General features: G+C 43.2%; 1 protein-coding gene across 5 annotated transcripts in view; it reads right to left on the reverse strand.

Moving 5' to 3' along the window:
• LOC137352316 (ras and EF-hand domain-containing protein-like) overlaps positions 1 to 19,838 on the reverse strand; it is a 75,565-nt gene that overhangs the window by 54,198 nt on the left and 1,529 nt on the right. The gene's annotated exons all lie outside the window — the stretch shown is intronic.

Here is a 19,838-nt window from a genome sequence, read left to right on the forward strand (position 1 = left end):
ACTGGTAACATTATACCTTCAACCTCTAATATCTGCGTTTCGCTTTTGTAGGCTGTGATTTTACTGCCCCCGACTCCCTGCATCGTAATAGAACGTCGTGTAGTGGGTAAGTCAAGGTTGGTCAAGGATACTGAGGCCCCCGTATCTATTAACATTTCGCATCGCCGGCCCCCTAACGACGCCTCAATCCACATACGAGGATCAGTTCCTCGCCCGGGGGCCGCTGCTACTCATTGGGGCGAGGTTGGTTGCCGGGTCAATTGCTGTATGATGTCCAACAACTGTTTATTGCTCAATTTATTGGCATCTGTGATTGTCTCGTTATTTCCGTTCCCCGTCCCTTGTCCCTGCCATGGCCCCTTTCCTTCCTGTCCGCCCCCCTTTGCCCAGCAGTCCTTTATCTCATGCCCTATTCTGTTACAATTTGTGCAACCTTTATGGCCATTACGCTTCGGGGCCCTGCACTCGGCGCGGCGATGTCCCGGTTTGTTACAGTTAAAGCAGGTCTCTGTTTTTACAGAGGCTGTTTTGTATGCTTCGGTAGTTATTTTGGATTTCTGCTGATTATCTAAGGCAGTAGCCCAATTCCCCAAATCGTCGAAATTATTATAATTTACCAAACCCATTTTTAGTATCGTCTGATGACCGGGGCTTAACCCATCTTTATATAACTGGAGGAAAGCTGGATTTTGTCGATCGGCGTTCGCCATGCCACTGTGTGCTAGGAAAGCTTCGAATTTCCTAGTCCCATATTCCTGTGCTCCTTCCCCTTTGTTCTGTGTTACTCCCACTATCGAATTCCAGTTTACGGGGATCTGGCCGAAGGTGGCTGTTACGTCTGCCCTAAAAGCAATCAGGTCCAATTCCTGCTGCTGTTAGTCGGTGGCCAGATCCGCACACCAGGCGCCATCCCGGTGGGCAGCCTGTAGCCGCCCCCAATAGTTCTCAGGCATCCTGGTCCGAACTAACCCCGCGACATCCCGATTATGGAGGTTGTGACAAATTTGCATCTCTTTAATTTTCTGCCAGAATATTGCATTGCTATTGCAAGGTTTTAAAAGCGGCAATTTGTCCAGCAATTTCATGGTGTCTCCGGGGGATAAGGAAATATATGTCATTCTTAGTTGTGCGGGTCGGGCTGGTTGTCCTGCGTGCCCACCCCTTCCCACCACCCCACTTTGCGCTGGCGCTCCAGGGACATATTCCACCTTTACAGGAGCTGTTTTTGCTGCGTTCGCCGGAGCATAAGGGGGCGGGGTCTCGTCTCCTTCCTGATTATAATTATGTGCCTCTTCTCCTAGGGATCCCCAATCAATATCGTCCTCACTGGGTGGTGCGCGAGGGTGGCCCGTTAGTGCTGACAGGACCGTTTTTCCGGACATAACGGTTACCTGCTGCTTTTTGTCCTTTATATACTGATTCACTCGCTCTGCTAATTTTACATGGGCACGAATAACCAAAATCAGAGCCTTTTCATCCTTATCTTTCTTTTCCTTCTTCCACCACTCCCGCTGTTCGTCCGGCGGGTCGTGGGGTTTCCAACTTGAGTCAATCATTTTCTCTATTAACTTTTTCTGTTTCTCTGCCAGGTGGCAGGTCAGAGACCCCTCCAGTCCCCACTCGAGCTCTACTTTTTCACTGGCCATACTTGGGTAGGATTAGAACCGTTAGAATCTACTCTCAGAGGTCCGCTTTTAACCTAGCGCAACTTGTAGTAGACCGTCTCCTGGCTAACTGTCAGGTCACAAGTCTGTCCGTATTTCATACAACAAGCTTATGATATATATACGCATATATATATTCCAAACCCTCCTTGACAGTGCCTATGTCTCTTAACGAACTACCTACCACCGTTTGACCATTGTTCAGATCCTGTTCACAAACTTGGCATTCGTTGATCGCGAAACACCACCCGGCCCCGGGATAAGCTTCTGTTAGATACTCACCCGGTATTCCTGATGGCATCAAGCAACCGCCGAATCCTGTTCTCAAGTTCGGGATCAGGTTTCAGCCAACTCTCCCTTGCCCCCTTTGTTCCTTTCGCCCACTTAATTCCTGGCCTTCGCTTGGGACTCAGTTGTCCTCTTAATTCCGGCTCAGGCTGGGTGATTGGGATATCAGGGTCGCAGAAGAGTTGACTTACCCCTGATCCTGCCGACTACGCCAATTGTTAGCGGGAATTAATCTAGAAGAATCACTCGACACTCAGGTCTGCTCCAATGTCAAACAGTTTATTACGCCAGCGGGCAGCAGGTCACTGGGCTGTCCAGATGCCTCTCCACCGAACAAAGGAAAATCATCAATACTTATACATTTTCAAGCAGTTACTCAGCCCATCCCGGCTGGACATGGTCCAATCACAAAGATTATAGATCATATACATTGATTATTAGAGCCAATAGAAGTGGTTACTCGGCATGAAGGGACTGTACAACCGGCCCATAGACAGATAGGGGATTACTCATGATGTTTTCCATTCCCCCTTAACCATTATCCTTGGTTCTCATGTACGCAGAGCATCTTATCTTGACCTCGTTACAGGCTGGTACCTTTGTCAGCATTCCACAAGGACATCTGTTTTATCTTTGTTTAAATTTGGATTAGTCAGCTCTTGTGTGGAACGTGGTCAAGTTAACTAAGCCCCATGATGCCTTGCAACCTCCTCCATGTTCTTTAAGATTATATGTATCTACTTACTCAAATAACATTTGAACTATATATATATATATTACTGCAGGTGCCTCTGTGCTGGGAATATCCTACAACACTGGCTAGCTCTTTCTCTTTGCTTTTCCGGTTCCTTTCTAAAGAAAAGGAATTGTGCCACTCTTCTGAAGAGAGCATCAGTGACCTTCATGAGGTAGCGGTAAGCTGCCGACTGGCTAATGTGGCACAGGTCAATAGATGTTGCTTGGAAGAATTCACAAGCAAAGAAATTGAAAGCACTGGTGACCTGGATTGGTTCTTCCGTTGGGAATGTGCTACCAGACTTCAGCCAGCATTTGATGTATTTCCCCAATAGCCTTAGGATGGAAGCACAAACTTTCAGAAGAGTCCAAGTTAAGATCTCTTCCAGATCCTGATGAGTGGGAGTCCACATGCAGAGAAGAGATGCCTGCTCTGCTGCATGGCTCTAAGAGCATCTAATCTCTTCTCTTGAATGTCCACATACTCCTTGTCGTCATAATGCAAAAATAAAGATATTCCCATATGGAAATCAGTGTCCAGGCTGCCAAGCAGCACTTTGAGCAGAGTTGAGTAATAATAGCAGTAAGTGTCCTGACTCTACTCCCAAAGTACTTAAAAAAATGCAATGCAGGTAAAGAAGCACCAACCTTCAGTATGAACACACAAAATATCCTCCTCCAGGCTGTATTTGCCTCAACTGCCACAATATATTGTGGCATTAATTGCTTGGGGCAGGTTTGGGGCGGGGTGGAGATAGAATGGAAAGGATCAGAAGGGCTGGCACAGCCACTTGATCCTGCTGACATGGGCAGTTAAGTGTTACAGGTGGACTTTAAATCGGATTGGTAGTTTTTGGGAGGAAAATACAGGTGAAGTTTTCCTGGGCAAAGTTGAGACAGTAGCCTTAAAGAACCCATTGTGCCAATGGAGTACTTTTGTTTTGAAGTGTAATCATTGTTGTAATGCCAAAATAATCTGTTGTTAAGGGTTTGTTTGAGAGATACATATTGGCCAGGTCACCAGGGAGAACTTTTCTTCATAATAGTGCCATGGATTTTTTAGGCCCACCTGAGAGGGTGAATGGGGCCTCGGTTTAATGTTTCATCAGAAAGACGGCACTTCCGACAGTGCAGCACTCCCTCAACTGTGGAATGTCAATCAAGATAATGGCGACAATGAGCATATTGTACATACCTGCAGAATATAAAAATAGATTAAAGAAAATTATTGACTTCAGCATAATTGCCAAAGCTTTTCATCTTGCACTCATCAGGACAATCAGCAAGAATATCAACGTAAGGTAAAACAACAAATTTATACTGTGTGAGAAGAGAGTGCTGATTGGTTGGCAAGTGAACTCTGATTGGTAGAGGCATTGCCCTGGAGAATGCACCAGTTAACGGTGACTGACAGAGTTCACTTGCCAACCAATCAGCACTCTCTTCTCATACAGTAAAAATTTGTTGTTTTCCCTTACATTGATATTCTTGCTGATGGTCCTGATGAGTGCAAGACGAAAAGCTTTGACATAATGTCTTTATTTTCAGCAATGCTTATCGAATTCATCCAGGTATATTGCAGATAGGTATAGTTACAATGATGCAGTCCAAAGTCACACTGTATTTTTATCAATCTGCTTGACAAAGTTCCATCGCATTTTCCTTGCACTATTGATATGTTGTCCCACATAGTCAACACAGGCCATTGCTCATTCACAAACTTAATGATGGCTAATGATCTCTGTACTTGCCGTATGTCAGTGCAGATGGCAAGGATAATCTGACATTGCAGAGTACAATGTGGAGAACTCTTGCTCCATCACAACACAAACCTGCAAAGTGCATCACTTTGCATTATCCCTACACATTGTAGCATCTGTTCAGTTGGGACAATTGACTGCTCATGCTGAAACAGCAGACCTGCTGAGTATTTCCAGCATTTCTTGTTTTTATTTCAGATTTCCAACATCTGCAGTATTTTGCTGTTATAAAAGTAGGGAAGTTTTGCTGCAGGACGTTGGTGAGACTACATCTGGAGTACTGCATACAGTTTTGGTCTCCCTACTTAAGAAAGGATATAATTGCATTCGAAGCAGTTCAGAGAAGGTTCACTCGACTGGGATCAAAGGGTTATCTTATGAGAATAGGTTGGACAGGTTGGGCCTCTATCCATTGGAGTTTAGAAGAATAAGAGGTGATCTTATTGAAACATATAAAATTCTGAGGGGATTTTGACATGGTGGATGCTGAGAGAATGATTACCCTTATGGGAGAGACTAGAACTAGGGGACACAGTTTAAAAATAAGGGGTCTCCCCTTTAAGACAGAGATGAAGAGAATTTTTTTTCCCTGAGTGTTGTTAGTCTGTGGAATTCTCTTCCCCAGACAGCAGTGGAAACTGGGTCATTGAATATCTTTAAGGTAGAGTTATATAGATTCTTGATTGACAAGGGAGTCAAAGGTTCTTACTAGTCAACTGGAAAGTAGAGTTGAGGCCACAATCAGATCAGCCATGAACTTATCAAATGGCAGAGTAGGCTTGAGGGGCTGAATGGCCTACTCCTGCTCCTAATTTGTCTGCTCGTATGTAAGTGAGGTGATATATTTCAACAGATGGGGGAGGGTGAGGCAATATAGACTTCATGGCAAGTTGCAAGAACAGAGGGACCTGGGTGGTGCATAGGCATCGATCTATGAAGGTGGCAGGACATTTTGAGAGAGTGATTAACAAAGCATATGCGATCTTGAGCTTCATAAATAGAAGCATTGAGTACAAAAGAAGGGAATTTATGCTCAACCTTTATAAAGCTCTGGTTAGGCCCCAACTAAACTATTGCATCCAGTACTGGTCACCAAACATTTGGAAGGATGTGAGGGTCCTGGAGAGGGTGCAGTGGAGATTTACCAGAATGGTCCAAGGGGTGGGAGATTTTGGTGACAATGCTAGGTTGGAGAAGCTGGGATTGTTCTCTTTGAAGCAAAGGAGAGTGAGGGGAGATTTGATCGGGGTGTACAAGAATATGGCAGGCTTAGATAAGGTAGACAAGGAAACTCTGTTCTCATGACCTGTTGGTGCAAGGAGTAGGGGACACTGATTGAAGGTTTTGGGCAAGAGATGCAGGGGGAATGTGAGGAAGAACTTTTTTACGCAGCAAGTGGTAATGACCTGGAAAGAGGGCAGTTTATACGGAAACCATCAATGATTTCCAAAAGAAATGGGGTGGGCACTTGAAGGAAATAAACTTGCAGGTTACAGGGATCGAGCAGGGGAGTGTCACAGAGAGCCAGCATGGACTTGATGGCCTCCTTCTCTGCTGTAAATAACTCGAGGATTCTCGAACAAATACGTGGAAATAGAGCTCCTTAAACTTCTAATACCCGATATTCACATGTAGTTACATACGACAGAAGATGCAATTCCTGGAATAGCTTGAACTGACATTGAACCATATTGGGAATCATCAGCATTGCAGCCATGAAAGTATTTCAATATTTAACTGGTCTCATTGCACTTTCTCACTGGGACTATCTAGTTGCACCTCTGTTTCAGTTTAAACTCTCCTCTAAATTTCTTTCAGCTTATGCAAAAGACTTGCAGGTTGATAGGTAAATTGGCCATTATAAATTGCCCCTAGTATAGGTAGGTGGTAGGGAAATATAGGGACAGGTGGGGATTTGGTAGGAATATGGAATTAGTGTAGGATTAGTATAAATGGGTGGTTGATGGTCGGCACAGACTCGGTGGGCAGAAGGGCCTGTTTCAGTGCTGTATCTCTAAACTAAACTAAACGTATCTGTCAGCATGTACATGAGGAGCTGCATTAAAATCAAAATCATTCACTTGATATCACATTTACTGTGCTGTCTAACAAGGTCCAACGTCTTGCAAGATATTTATTCAGACAGGGGGATTTCATTTCAATTCCATCACTGTCATAGAAGACTGTTCTCACCAATTAAAGCAGGAAATTAAGGCACGGGAACAGGAAACATTAAGGAGCTAAACTTTTAATTGAATCATATGTTTTTGTTTAATCCGTAAAAATAATTTAATGTCAAAGTTCCACATCTGACAGCTGACATAAGATAGACATTCCCACCAACAGTACTCAGAGCCAGAGAATGCAAAGGTCGTGGTTGGGCTGCTATGTTGTCAGGAGCACTGAACAAGAAATATTTAAATTACAGCGATTTTTAAAGGAACAGCAGAAACCTGTAAAGTGTTGTGACAGCTATCTGGAACTATGCTGCCCTCTATCATTCACATACCAATGGCACAATGCTTCAAATCACCCAGGCCAGATTTGCAAAAGGGTGTCATTTTACTGGTAATGGAGGTGCAGTTTGAGATGCAATGTGAAAAAAGTCACCTGCAATATATTCAGTGGGCATGTCCAGAAAATGTAATAACCAACAGATCATGTATGTAAAGTGATGCCTTTTCAGGACTGAAAGATCGAAAGTATTATATTGTTGAGGTGCAGAGAGAAAACAGGCACGTGTGGAAGTGTTTTGAATATTGAGAACTATGATAACACAAACCAGGGATGTAAGCGAGTGGGACTTCAATCTACAAAGGATCCAAAATGATGCTGTAGCTTCCATTGTAAGGGGAACATAACAGTAATAAATAATCCATCAACCCATAATTAATTTATAACTTCAATAAATCACCACATTTGTGAAATTAGGATATTAGAAAGGGTTTCAAAAATATAACTAGTAAGCAATAAATGGGCACACGAAAAGAGATAAAACTCATCTGAATTCACCACTGGTGACTATTAAGATTGTTTTAATGAATAACATCCTGAAAATGTCTCATTATTAATTATGATATACTTGTATGCATGACTTCATGCTTATTAGAGTTGATCCCTGCTGTAGTAACATTCAGACTTGAATATACCAATGCTCTCCTGACTGACCTTCCATTCTTCACCTCATCCAGATCTCTATTGCCCATATCTTACTCCCACACAAGGTCCCTCTCACCTATCACCCATCTTGCTGACCTACACTGGTTCCTCATTCCCCCAGTGCCTCCAATGTAAAGTTCAAATTAGTCCAATCCCATCCTGGCCTCTCCCCTTCCTATCTCTTTAACCACCTCCACTGTTACAATTCCAGTCTCTGAACTTTGAGTTCCTTTGATTCTGACCTTTTGTTTTTTCCCAGCCCCCAACTTCCTTCACTACATCATTGGCAGCCAAACTTTCAGCCAACTAGGCTCCACGCTCTAGTATTTCCTCCATAAACCCTCCACCTTTCTCTGTCTCCTTTAAGAAGTACTTTAAATCCAACCTTTCAGTCACCCCTCCTAATATCCTCTGCTTTGGCTCAACATCCATTTTGGTCTGATAACACTTCTGTGAAGCACCTTAGAATGATTGCTCTACATTCAAGGTGCTATATAAATGCAAGTTGTTGATATTACGAATGTTCAGCTGGATGCTGAAACAGCCATTCTTACAGTTGGCACTATATTGGTAATTAAATCCAAACTCTAATCATGAAAGGGGCTGGTGAGGTGATCATCTGCTGCCTTGACAACCAGCTGTTGCAGTAGCCAGCTGTTAGGTAGGCACCAAATAGCCTTTAAAATAGCTCCAAATATCTCTCATTCATTTTGTCTCTGCTCAGTAATGTTTCTTTGAGACTGTGTCCTGTCTCCGTTATGTAGCTCATATAGTTTCTAGCTTTCTCCATGCATGTTTTCTTTCCCAGTGTGTGAAAACTCTTCTTCAACACTTTCTCTCTCTCTCCATTTCTCTCTTCCTGTCACACAAACTGGGGGGAATTTTATGCTCTCCCTCGCGTTGGGTTTGGAGGTGAGGAGAGCATATCATTGGGCGGGATGGTGGCAGTTGGGGAGCCCGCCAACTTTTTTCCTGCAGCCAAATTAAGTCTGGGGCAGGAAGGCCTGTGAACTGCAATTAATGCCCAATTCAGGGCTTCATCCCACCATTACGGAATTAGCTCAGCAGTGGGCGGGCCTTTTTCCCCAGGGGAAGCACATCAAGCAAACCTGTGCGGGCTGCTTGCTGGTTCTGTGAGGGAGTGGGGGGGGCAAGCCCCTTGTTAAAAGGCACCCAGTGCCTGAACGAGGGACCCGGAATCAGGAAGGGGCGGGGGGAGGGGGAGGGGGGGGGGGGTGAGGCCTGCTGACAGCCACCATCCTGCTACCCTTGCTGCTGACCCCCTACACCTCCTCCCCCGTGACTCCAACCCCACGAAACCACTCATGCCCTGACTTACCTGTGGCCTGGTTCCAGTGCCTTGGCCACCGCCTCTGTGGTGGCGCTGCTCAGTTAAAAAGCTGCCAGCCTCTGATTGGCCGACAGCTCTCAGTAGGCGGGACTTCCATCGCCCAGAACCTTGATCCGGGGGAAGGCCCGTTGCTGTCCAGTAAGTACCTATTGGCACTTGATCCGGTGGACCTTCCCCAGAGGAGGCGATGTGGGGCTCTCGCCAACCCTTTTGCGGGGATGAAGACCCCCGTCGTCAGGGCAAAATCCGGCCACGGTGTATGTTTGTTTCCTCTCTGATTCTTTCCATCATTCTCTGTGTAAATATACCATCATAATTTTGGAAGAGTCTTAACTTGAGTGAATCAGTGGAATTGGGTGTGGGTGGGGTGGGGTGGGGGGGGGATTTAAGTTTGCAAAATCCCAAGCCAGCTCCAACCCGCCAACTTCCAGGTTTTACTGAGGTGAGACATGGGGTGGGCAGCTAACCCGCACCTAGTTGGCAGATTGGTATTTTAAATGTGATAATGATGGTGGAAGCCTCGAATTTAACCTGCTCTGCAGGGTTAACTGTGGTCGGCCGACTTTCAAGCACCTCAGGAAACCTGGCAGCTGCACCGATGCAAGGAGATCCTTGGGGAACACTCCTTGTGGGCAGAAGGAGCAGAAGTGCTTCCTCCTGGACCCCAAGCTCCCCCACCATCAGTCCTCCCCACCGCCCCCATTTAAACCAGCCCCTCCCAACCCTGGCATCAGACTCCACTTCGGGATTAGTCTCTCCCTCACAGTCAGGGATTAGATACACCCTCCCCTGAGGGTCAGGAATTGATCCCTGGGAACACCCTAGAGGGCCGGGCATCAGCAATACAATTGTGGGTTTCAATAGGCTCTTTTACATTGTCTCTCGCACCCAGTCTCTGCCTCCTTGATTATTCCCACATTAAAACAGTCACCACACTGCAAAAGTACTCATGTTTAGTGTCAGCCATGGGTCAATGCGTTCCTCTTTTGTCTCTGAGTCCAAAGGTTGTAGATTCAAGTCCCACTCTAGTGACTTAAGCACAAACTCTAGGCTGACACTCCAGTGCAGTACTGAGGAAGTGCTGCACTGCCAGATGAGATATTAAACTAAAACCCCATCTGCCCTCTTGGGTAGATGTAAACGATCCCATGGCACTATTTCAAAGAAGAGCAGGGGAATTCTCCCTGCTGTCCTGCCCAATATTTATCAACATCAACAAAATATAGTATATCTGGTCATTGTTGCTGTGGGAGTTTGCTGTGTGCAAATTGGCTGCCACATTTCCTGCACTACAACAGTGACTACACTTCAAAAGTACTTAATTGGTTGTAAAGCACTTTGGGATGTTCTGAGGTCATGAAAGGCATGATAAGTAGTTCTTCCCCTTTTCTGTCTTCCTTTCCCTTTGTCTCTCTTACTTTCCCTCTGTTTTGTCTCTCTTTCCTCTTCCATACGCTTCACTTTTTTTTCTCTGTCCCTTTCCTCTTTCTCTACCCCCATGCTTTCTCAGTCCCCTTTTCCCTTTCCCTTTGTGTATTTTTCTTCTTTTTCAATCTCTATCTTCTTTGCTTCCCCCATCGCAGTCTCTCCCTTTTTCACACATTCTCCCCTTGCCTCTTTTTCCCTCACTCTCCCCATTTCATTTCTCTCTCCTCCCTTTCTGTCTCCCCAATTTATTTCTCTTTCCTCTTCCATCTTCAAAAGACTCAAAAGACTGTTCTATGGTTGGAGTTAACAATCTTTATGTGAAATATGTAGATTCTTTGTTTTTATTTTGTTGCAAACATTATTTTGGACATGATTAATTTCAGTTGCTGAGGAGAAAAAAAATGGAGTGAGGGAGGAAAATGGTTGATTCACCTTCTTTCTTCCTTTACTCGAAGATTGTCCTGACTGCTCATTCAGGACTGGTTGTTTCTTTTCTATTTTTCTATGTGCTTTTCTCACTTTTGTTTCAGACGTTGTCCCTTTCTGATTTGCTGCCATTATACTTTGAGCCAATGTGTGACAGAAAAAAATGTAACAGCAAGTTAGCTTGATGTTTACAGGAAATGTACACGATGTGCATTATTGGGCAGATCTGCTATGGCATTATTCACAGGGAGTCAGAAGGTACATTGTTTTATCTTCGGAAATGTGCAATACATTAACAGGGCCACTAATTTATGGCGAATACATACGAACATACAAATTAGGAGCACGAGTAGGTCACTTGGCACCTCAAGCCTGCTCCACCATTCAATAAGTTCATGGCTGAACTGACTATTCCACATTTCCACCTACCCCCAATAACCTTTCACCCCCTTGATTATCAAGAATCTATCTACCTCTGCCTTAAAAATATTCAAAGACTCTGCTTCCACTGCCTTTTGAGGAAGAGAATTCCAAAGACTCACGACCCTTTGAGAGAAAAAATTTCACCTCATCTATGTCTTAAATGGGCGACCCCTTATTTTTAAACAGTGACCACTAGTTTGAGATTCTCCCACAAGGGGAAACATCCTTTCTACATCCACCCTGTAAAGACTCCTCAGGATCTTATATGTTTCAACCAAGTCACCTCTTACTCTTCTAAATTCCAGGGGATACAGTTCTAGCCTATCCAATCTTTCCTCGTAAGACAGCCCACCCATTCCAGGTATTAGTCCAGTAAACCTTCTCTGTACTGCCTCCAACATATTTACATCCTTCCTTAAATAAGGAGACCAGTACTGTACACAGTACTCCAGATGCAGTCTCACCAATGCCCTGTATAGCTGAAGCATAATCTCCCTACTTTTGTATTCAATTCCCCTCGTGATAAGCGATAACATTCTATTAGCATTCCTAACTATGTGCTGTACCTGCATACTAACCTTTTGTGATTCATGCACTAGGAGACCCAGATCACTCTGCATCTCAGAGCTCTGCAATCTCTCACCATTTAGATAATATGCTTCTTTTTTATTCTTCCTGCCAAAGTGGACAATTTCACACTTCCCTTCATTATAATCCATTTGTCAGGTCTTTGCCCACTCACTTCACCTATCTATATCCCTTTGTAGCCCCCTTATGTCCTCTTCACAAGTTACTTTCCTACCTATCTTTGTGTCATCAGCAAATTAGCAACCAGACCTTCGGTCCCTTCATCTAAGTCATTTATATAAATTGTAAAAAGTTGAGGCACCAACACATATCCCTGTGGCACACCACTCGTTACATTTTGCCAACCAGAAAATGACCTATGTATGCCTACTCTCTGTTTCCTGTTAGCTAGCCAATCTTCTATCCCTGCCAATATGTTACCCCCTACACCATGAGCATTTATTTTCTGCAATAACCTTTGATGTGACACCTTATCAAATGCCTTCTGGAAATCTAAGTACAATACAACCACTGGTTCCCCTTTATCTATAGCACATGTAACTCCCTCAAAGAACTCCAATAAATTGGATAAACATTATTTCCCTTTCACAAAACCATGCCTGATTACCTTGAATTTTTCTAAATGCCCTGCTATAATGTCTTTAATAAAAGCTTCTAACATTTTCCCTAAGACATTTTTATAAGACATTTTTATTGAGGTATTGTGGAAGTGTTCTTGGTATTTTAAGGCACGGGTTCCAGGACTGTGTGAAAATTTAGACGTAATGTGTTATTTGATAGGGATTATATGGTGTTGGGATTATTGTAATACCAGTTCTAGTGTGCTCAGCTCTGAGTCAGAAGGTTGTTGTTTCAGGTCCCATCTGAGAGACTTGAGCACAATGTTTAGCCTGACACTAGTACTGAAGAGGTGCATTGTCAGAGGCGCTGTCTTTTGAATAAAATATTAAACCAAGGTTGTGTCTACCCTTTCAGTTGGATGTATCTCATTACCTTATATAAAGAAGAGCAGGAGAGTTATCACATTGTCCTGGCCAACATTTATCCCTCAACCCAGAGTTGAAACAGATTATCAACATCCTGGGGTTTACCATTAACCAGAAACCGAACTGGAGAAGTCACATAAATATTGTGGCCACAACAGCAGGTCAGAGGCTGAGAGTAACCCAACGCCTGTCCACCATCTACAAGGTACAAGTTAGGAGTGTGATGGAATACTCTCCACTTGCCTGGATGAGTACAGCTCCAACAACACTCAAGATTCTTGACACCATCCAGAACAAAGCAGCCCACTTGATCAGCACCAGCTTAAACATTCACTCTCTCCGCCAATAATGCACAGTGGGAGCAGTGTATACTAAATACAAGATGCACTGTAGCAACTCACCACGTCTTCCTCAACAGCACTTTCCAAACCTGTGACCTCTTCCACCTAGAAAGATAAGGGCAGCAGATGTGTGGAAACATGATACATCACTGCCAGATTATCAGGCACAAGGTCACACTAAGGCCAAGGCACTGTATCAGCAGATTGCCAATCACATTTCTGGTAGAAAGAGAACATGGAATGTGGAGAGACCATGCCAGTTAATATCAGAACCCTGGTCATAATTTCAGGCCTGCACACCCAATGGATTTGCTATTCTTTGTAGAATTCAAAAAAGGAACTGCAGAACATTTCAAACACTTCCTCAACTAATATGCAAATATTTGCATAGTTTCAACTTTCTAAACATTTACATTGAAGGACTGCACCAGTGGAATACTCTTATTCTCAAGTATTTGACCAATTACAAAGTCGCCTCTGGTTATCTTTTGAAAAAAATTAAATAATTAGCCAGGAGCTTCCTTGGAGCTGCTCCAGCTTCACAGCCATAACTTCACTGTAACTTTGCCAGAACACTTTACATAAGTAAACTGAGTTTCTAATGATCTTCCAACAAACATCAGGTAGTGAAGCAGAAGCAGCTCCGAGGAAATTCATGGTCACTGATTTTAAGACTTGCATGGATCAACCAGAACTCAATGTTACCGTAATGTGCCTCTTATTCTAGAACCTCTCCACCAAAACATTACCTGCCTCCAGTCCTTTGTAACTCTCACTGCCACAGGCACAGTCATCCACATTTATCACCTTTAAGCTTCTCCCAAATCCTGCTTGGTATCTAATCAGTTCCTCTGTGAAGTGCCTTGAGAGGTTTTGCTATTAAAGAGGCCAAATAGCAGGTACAATTGTGACACGATTACGATACTGGGCCAATAATCATGAGATTAAATCCCACCATCGCAGTTTGAGAACTTGAAATCAGTTTTAAAAATTCTAGTATCAGTACAAGTCACCATGAAGCCGTTTGATTGTCGTAAAACCCGATCGGTTCACTAATATCCTTTAGAAAAAATGTGACACTTACTTGCTCTCTGAAGTGACTTCGAAAGCTACTCAGTTGTATCAAGACCAGAAAATTAGGGATGGTCAATAAATGTCGGCCTTGCCAGCAAACACCCACATCCCGAGAATGAATAAATTTTAAAAAGTGAATTGTGGTCACACTCCCAATGAGCAGTTAGGGTGATAAGTTTGAGTTATGGAATTGCTGATATGTTGAAAATTAGTTTGACATGAATAATGATTAATATAACTTCCTCAGCTAAGAACTAACAAGACAGAGAAGTCATGAGGCTAATTATGACAGGAAGAAATGACAGGCTTTGAACTGTTCAGGAAACCCAAACAGTTTCTACTGAGACGTTGATAGTAATAGATCAAGAGGCAAGCAAAGAAGAACATGGCTAAATAATGCAATCGAGCAAAGGCATTATTCAGGAGCTGATACAATCCATGTGTGCAGAGACCAGGAAGAATGATTAGCAACTTCTAGAACAGACTGACAGAGGTTGGGGCTGAAAATCAGTGGTCGAACATGATTATGACAGAGTCTTGAAAATTCATAAAAGGTGGCAGCCTTACACAAAATCTATTTTCATGTATCTAAATTTATTTTCAGGAAGTGGGCATCACTGGCAAGGCTGGCATTTATTGCCTATCCGCAGTTTCCCTGAGAAGGTGGCAGTGGGCCTTCTTGAACCACTGCAGCAGGTTTTGATACTACAGAGAGGCTTGCAGGCTCAGAGGGCATTTAAAAGTTGATCTACCACACTGTTGAGAGGCTGGACTCACATATAGAATACCACTGGGTAACGACAGCAGGTTTCCTTCCCTAAAGGACATTAGTGAACCAGTTGGGTTTTTACAACAATCCGACATCTTCATGGTCACTTTTACTGATAACCAGCTTTTTAGTTCCGGATTTTTAGTTGAATACCTGAGTGCAAGCTATTGGAATGTTTTCTCCTGAAATATTCCTGTAGTGTGGTAAATATTTCACTGGGCCTTTAATTCAACATTGATAGCTAGCTTTTTCTATAAATCTAATCAATAGAAATTGCTTCTGTACTTTCAGCAGTTAGGCACAAAAATCAATTAGATCAGTATTTTCAAGCTAATCCAAATACACTCACAGAATCACTGTGCTGCACTCATGAAAGAATATGGAGAGAAATATTATTTTAAATGATGTCTCCAATGCCAAAGAATCAAAACTGTGAGACCTTTCTGGTACAAAGGTTCACTTGGCAGGTCAGAGAATCAGGGATGGAGGTCAGTGCACTTGAACCACAGTGGGGTAAATTTTAACTTTCGGCAGTGGGTGGAAAGTGGGCAGTGATGGAGCATGATACACCCCACCCGAGGACTGGTCAGTAGAAAGGAAAACAGGACAAAGTGTATAACAGCTGTTTGATCCGCAAATGTCCATTTTCCACAATGCCCAAGTTACAAACTACCCCAGTGTTTCCCATGCTACAGCAACTAAAATCAGGGGTGATGCCTGCTCTCTGTTCTCCAGTCTGTGCCTCCATTCCACACTGGGGCAGGATCTTGCAATTTTGGGGTTTAAGGTCACAACAATCCAGGTAATGTGTTAACTGATTTCTCAAAACCACATTTAAGAAAAAGCAGATTTAATATGCTAGAGATCACTTACAATTGTTCAAGACTGAATCCTACTTAAGATGAAAATCTTTTCCAATATGACACAATTTCCAATCAATACTATGCAAAATATTGTTCATAGAATCTTACAACCAAGAAGGAGGCCATTCAGTCCATCATGCCTGTGCCCATTCCCTGAAAGAGCTACATAATTATTCCCACTCAATGTTCCCTCTAAGCTGTGTGAGTGCATGGTCACAGAGCAATCTGGAATGTACCGCACAGTGCAATAAGCAGGCAGTGCAGAACAAAGAAAAATTAGAGGGAACATGGGTCCCACACCCTTACTCTTTCCTCATAGCCCTGCAATTGTTCAGTTTTTAGAAGATCAAAAGATGAACCAAACATTTTCTCATTTAAGGCCAAATTGTATGCATTCCTTCTCATACCAGAATAACATATTAATCAATTAATCAGGTCTTCAGGGCTGATAACGACTTTTTAAGTATGAAGGTGCTTTTACAATGTGCAGCAGATATCAGAAGAAACATAACTGAAGTGAGCACTCACACCTTGTTTCACTTTTGGTGATTGTGAGACCCAGAAAGACTTGAGAAAATTATACTGTAGTGACAATGGTAAATGACAGGTTTCCGAACATTATTGCATGTTGCAGTGATCTGGTTCAGCATGTGAAAGTTAATTCAGAGATTAATCTCTACAGTCAGGGGATTGATATCCAGATAATGAGGTAATCTGTGGCACTTTCTACCAGCCAAAAGAATGCAGTGCCACTGCTGGCAAGCTGGGCGAGTTATTTACAATGATCCAGAACGCTGAAGTGTAGCTACAGTTGTTCTTGTGCTCCTTGCATAACCATGGTGTCCTGGCTTAAGAACTGGGAACTCATGATCCTCCTTCAATTCATCATCTTAGAGAACTGAGGATCTGACTCTATCTGTTTCACATCGTAGCACAGGGTTGTCCAACCTTTTCACATGGGGGGACCACATTAAAATTTTTGTCTTACATGGTGGGGGGGGAAGGACAGTGAGACAATTTCGGAAAGATAAAGGCATTAAAATATATCTTATTATTAATCAAAACAACAACAAAGGCACATTTTTGTGAAGAAGCTTTAAATGAGAAAACTAATTTATTGACTTACTTTCTGGTCACTATGTTGGACACTGATTTCGTGAGATACCTGACATTTTTTTGTTTGCACAGGTAGTCAGTGTTTTCACACTGACACACTTGTTGCAGTGATGTGGAGTATTCCGGATAGATGTCTTTCTGTCAGGAGTGATCTTGATCACTCTCTCTCTCTGTACCCCTCTCTCTCTGTCCCCCCCCTCTCTCTCTCTCTCTCTGCCACCTCTCTCTTTCTCTCTCTGTCCCCCCTTCTCTCTCTCTCTGCCCCCCCAGTCTCCCTTTTGCTCTCTCTCTGTTCCCCCTCTCTCTCTGTCCCCCTTTCTCTCTCTTGGCCCCCTCTCTGCCGCCTCTCTCTCTCTCAGCCCCCTCTCTCTCTGTCCCCCTTTCTCTCTCTCAGCCCCCTCTCTCTCTGTCCCCCTTTCTCTCTCTCTGTCTCTCTGACAGTTGCAGAGAGCAGGAACGCTCAGCAAATGGTTGATCAGTTTTAAATCAAAATCTCAAGTCAGTTTCACAGCTGACAGATCCTGACATCAAGAACAGCAGTTTCTGACTCCAAATCTGTCCGAAGTTCAGAAACTGCTGTTCCTGACGTCAGGGTCTGTCAGCTGTGAAATTGACTTGCAATCTTATTTAAAAGCCCCTCTGACGATGGGAATTTCTCATCTCCAGTCACGGGCCCCCGGCGAGGAAAAGGAATGGCCCCGGGTACAGTTTAAATTCCCGGGCCTGAGGGAGTTTTTCACAGGCTGGATCCAGGCCCGCAGGCCTTATGCTGGACAACCCTGTTCTAAGTATTTAAGATCGACATTTATCCATTCAGCCTGCAATTTGATAAAATATTTGATGTGATATCCTTTAGTTGCTGCTACATTCTTTTAGCACACTTTTCTACAATAATGTATTAACTAGCAAAAAACAACCAAAAGGATCAGAATCAATATTTTCTTCATTAGATTTAAAGAGTTGTTGAGATTAAATTCTGCTGAACATCTATTTTCACTTGGTTTGATCCCAAGTGGCTCTTCTGGAATCTCACAACAAAACCCCCCTAAAGATAGCCTCCTATTGGCCCTAGTTTTTTTTTTGCCTCTCTCAGGAGATTACATGCTTACAGGGGTTGGTGGGAGGCTGGTGTTGCAAAGTGTCTAGACATGTTGCTGCAGGCATCATTAGTGTACAACAGGCTTGATGGACTAGCTGAGCTTTTTCTTCCCGTCGTACGTTCACATGTTTTCCATACTCTCAGGATTCTGTGAGTTTGTCAGTGATTCATTGTACAATTTGAGGTAAAGGTCAGAATGACTAATGTTAATCTGAGTTCTTTTTGCCTTCAGTCTGGTTCAGTAAATATACCGAGTCGGATGTGTAGGTAAAATCAATTACTTTATTTGCGCAGTCGCCAGCGGACTTACTCTGAGAACAGCGGCACTGACTCCACCAGAGTCTGTCGGGTCCCCCCCCAGAGTAAGTGAAGTTTGTGATACAGGTACCACTGTTTATACATTAAGATTCATGCTACACCTCCTTGTTTAACCAATCAGTGCGATACAATTCAACTTCACCCACGTGGTGACATGCAGTACATCTGTTACTGAGGTTACAATACACTCCATTCTCAATACATACTTGTTACTAATAAAATATTGTTTTGTACCAGCAAGATAAAACAAAGCGGATAAGCAAGCTAATTAACAAGCATTGGAATCATCAATAGCCATGCTGGTCTCTCTCCCTACATAGATCATGAGTCTGTCTCTACCCTGTGACAAGTAATTGCGGCGCATCCTGCTATCTCTATTAGGTGTACATTCCTGAGTGTTTCGTGCCGTCTGCAGCAACATCAAGTAGTGGCAGTTCACGAAGATAAGAGGGGCCTAGCACTCCTTATCACTCACACAGGGATGGACATCATTTGATTCATATGAGTCCATCTACTTCAAACCACAGGGAGTCATACACTCAGGCCATAAAGAACAGATGTCTTTGCAATTACCAGTGTCGGCTAGTCTTTACTGTCTCACACGCTCTGCCTTTACTTTTAACTATTTCATTGTGGTTTCTGCCACTTAAAATCAAAGCTCAGCAAAGCTACTATTCCTAACTTGGCTATATTTCCCATTAAGCATAGTGCCATGCCTTTCTGCTCACTTCCACACTAACAGGTGGAAAGACCATCTTTGTGAAGAGGGGACTGGATTGAAGAATGCTTCTGTGAAGAGGCAAGTGCACAAGTAACAACATTCCTCTACAAGAAATAAGAGGAAATCGTTGTTGAAAACAAGAGGAACCCACTCATAAGTCACAGATTTAAGGCTGAATGTTGGAGGTGGAGTGTTGACAAATTACAGCTGGAAATCTGACAGAAGAGTTGAGTAAGATGTGAACCGCTATGTTTATTCCCACCTTTACAAACTAAAGGGCACACTACCATCATTTAGTTTTCTCTCCACACTGCAATTCATCTGCTTTCACTATTTTAAGCCCCAGAGGTAATCACAGTGTTAGAAAATGAGTATATATCTTTACGTAAGAGCTGGATCTAATTCTCGAAATGAATCTTGCCAGGACATCCACAATGTGATCAGCTGGCGCAATCAGAATGGATTATTGAAGATACGTTATTCGGATGTTTCTATGTTGCGGCTGTCTGCTTTTCTTCCTCCATTTCTCTTTTTGTCACATGCTACTGTGTCAGAGGTGATGGTAGAATCCTTAATTCATGTTGTAGTTTTCAAGTTGCAGGTCCAACAATGTGATTGTAACCCCTACTCAGGACTTCCCATCAGGTCCAACTCACTGTAATTTATGATCATGTAATGGGTTAACCTGAACTGACCCATCGAAGAATACAAACAATGAATGACGCTATC

Source organism: Heterodontus francisci, chromosome 38 (assembly GCF_036365525.1).
Source record: "Heterodontus francisci isolate sHetFra1 chromosome 38, sHetFra1.hap1, whole genome shotgun sequence".
Classification (NCBI taxonomy): Eukaryota; Metazoa; Chordata; class Chondrichthyes; order Heterodontiformes; family Heterodontidae; genus Heterodontus; species Heterodontus francisci.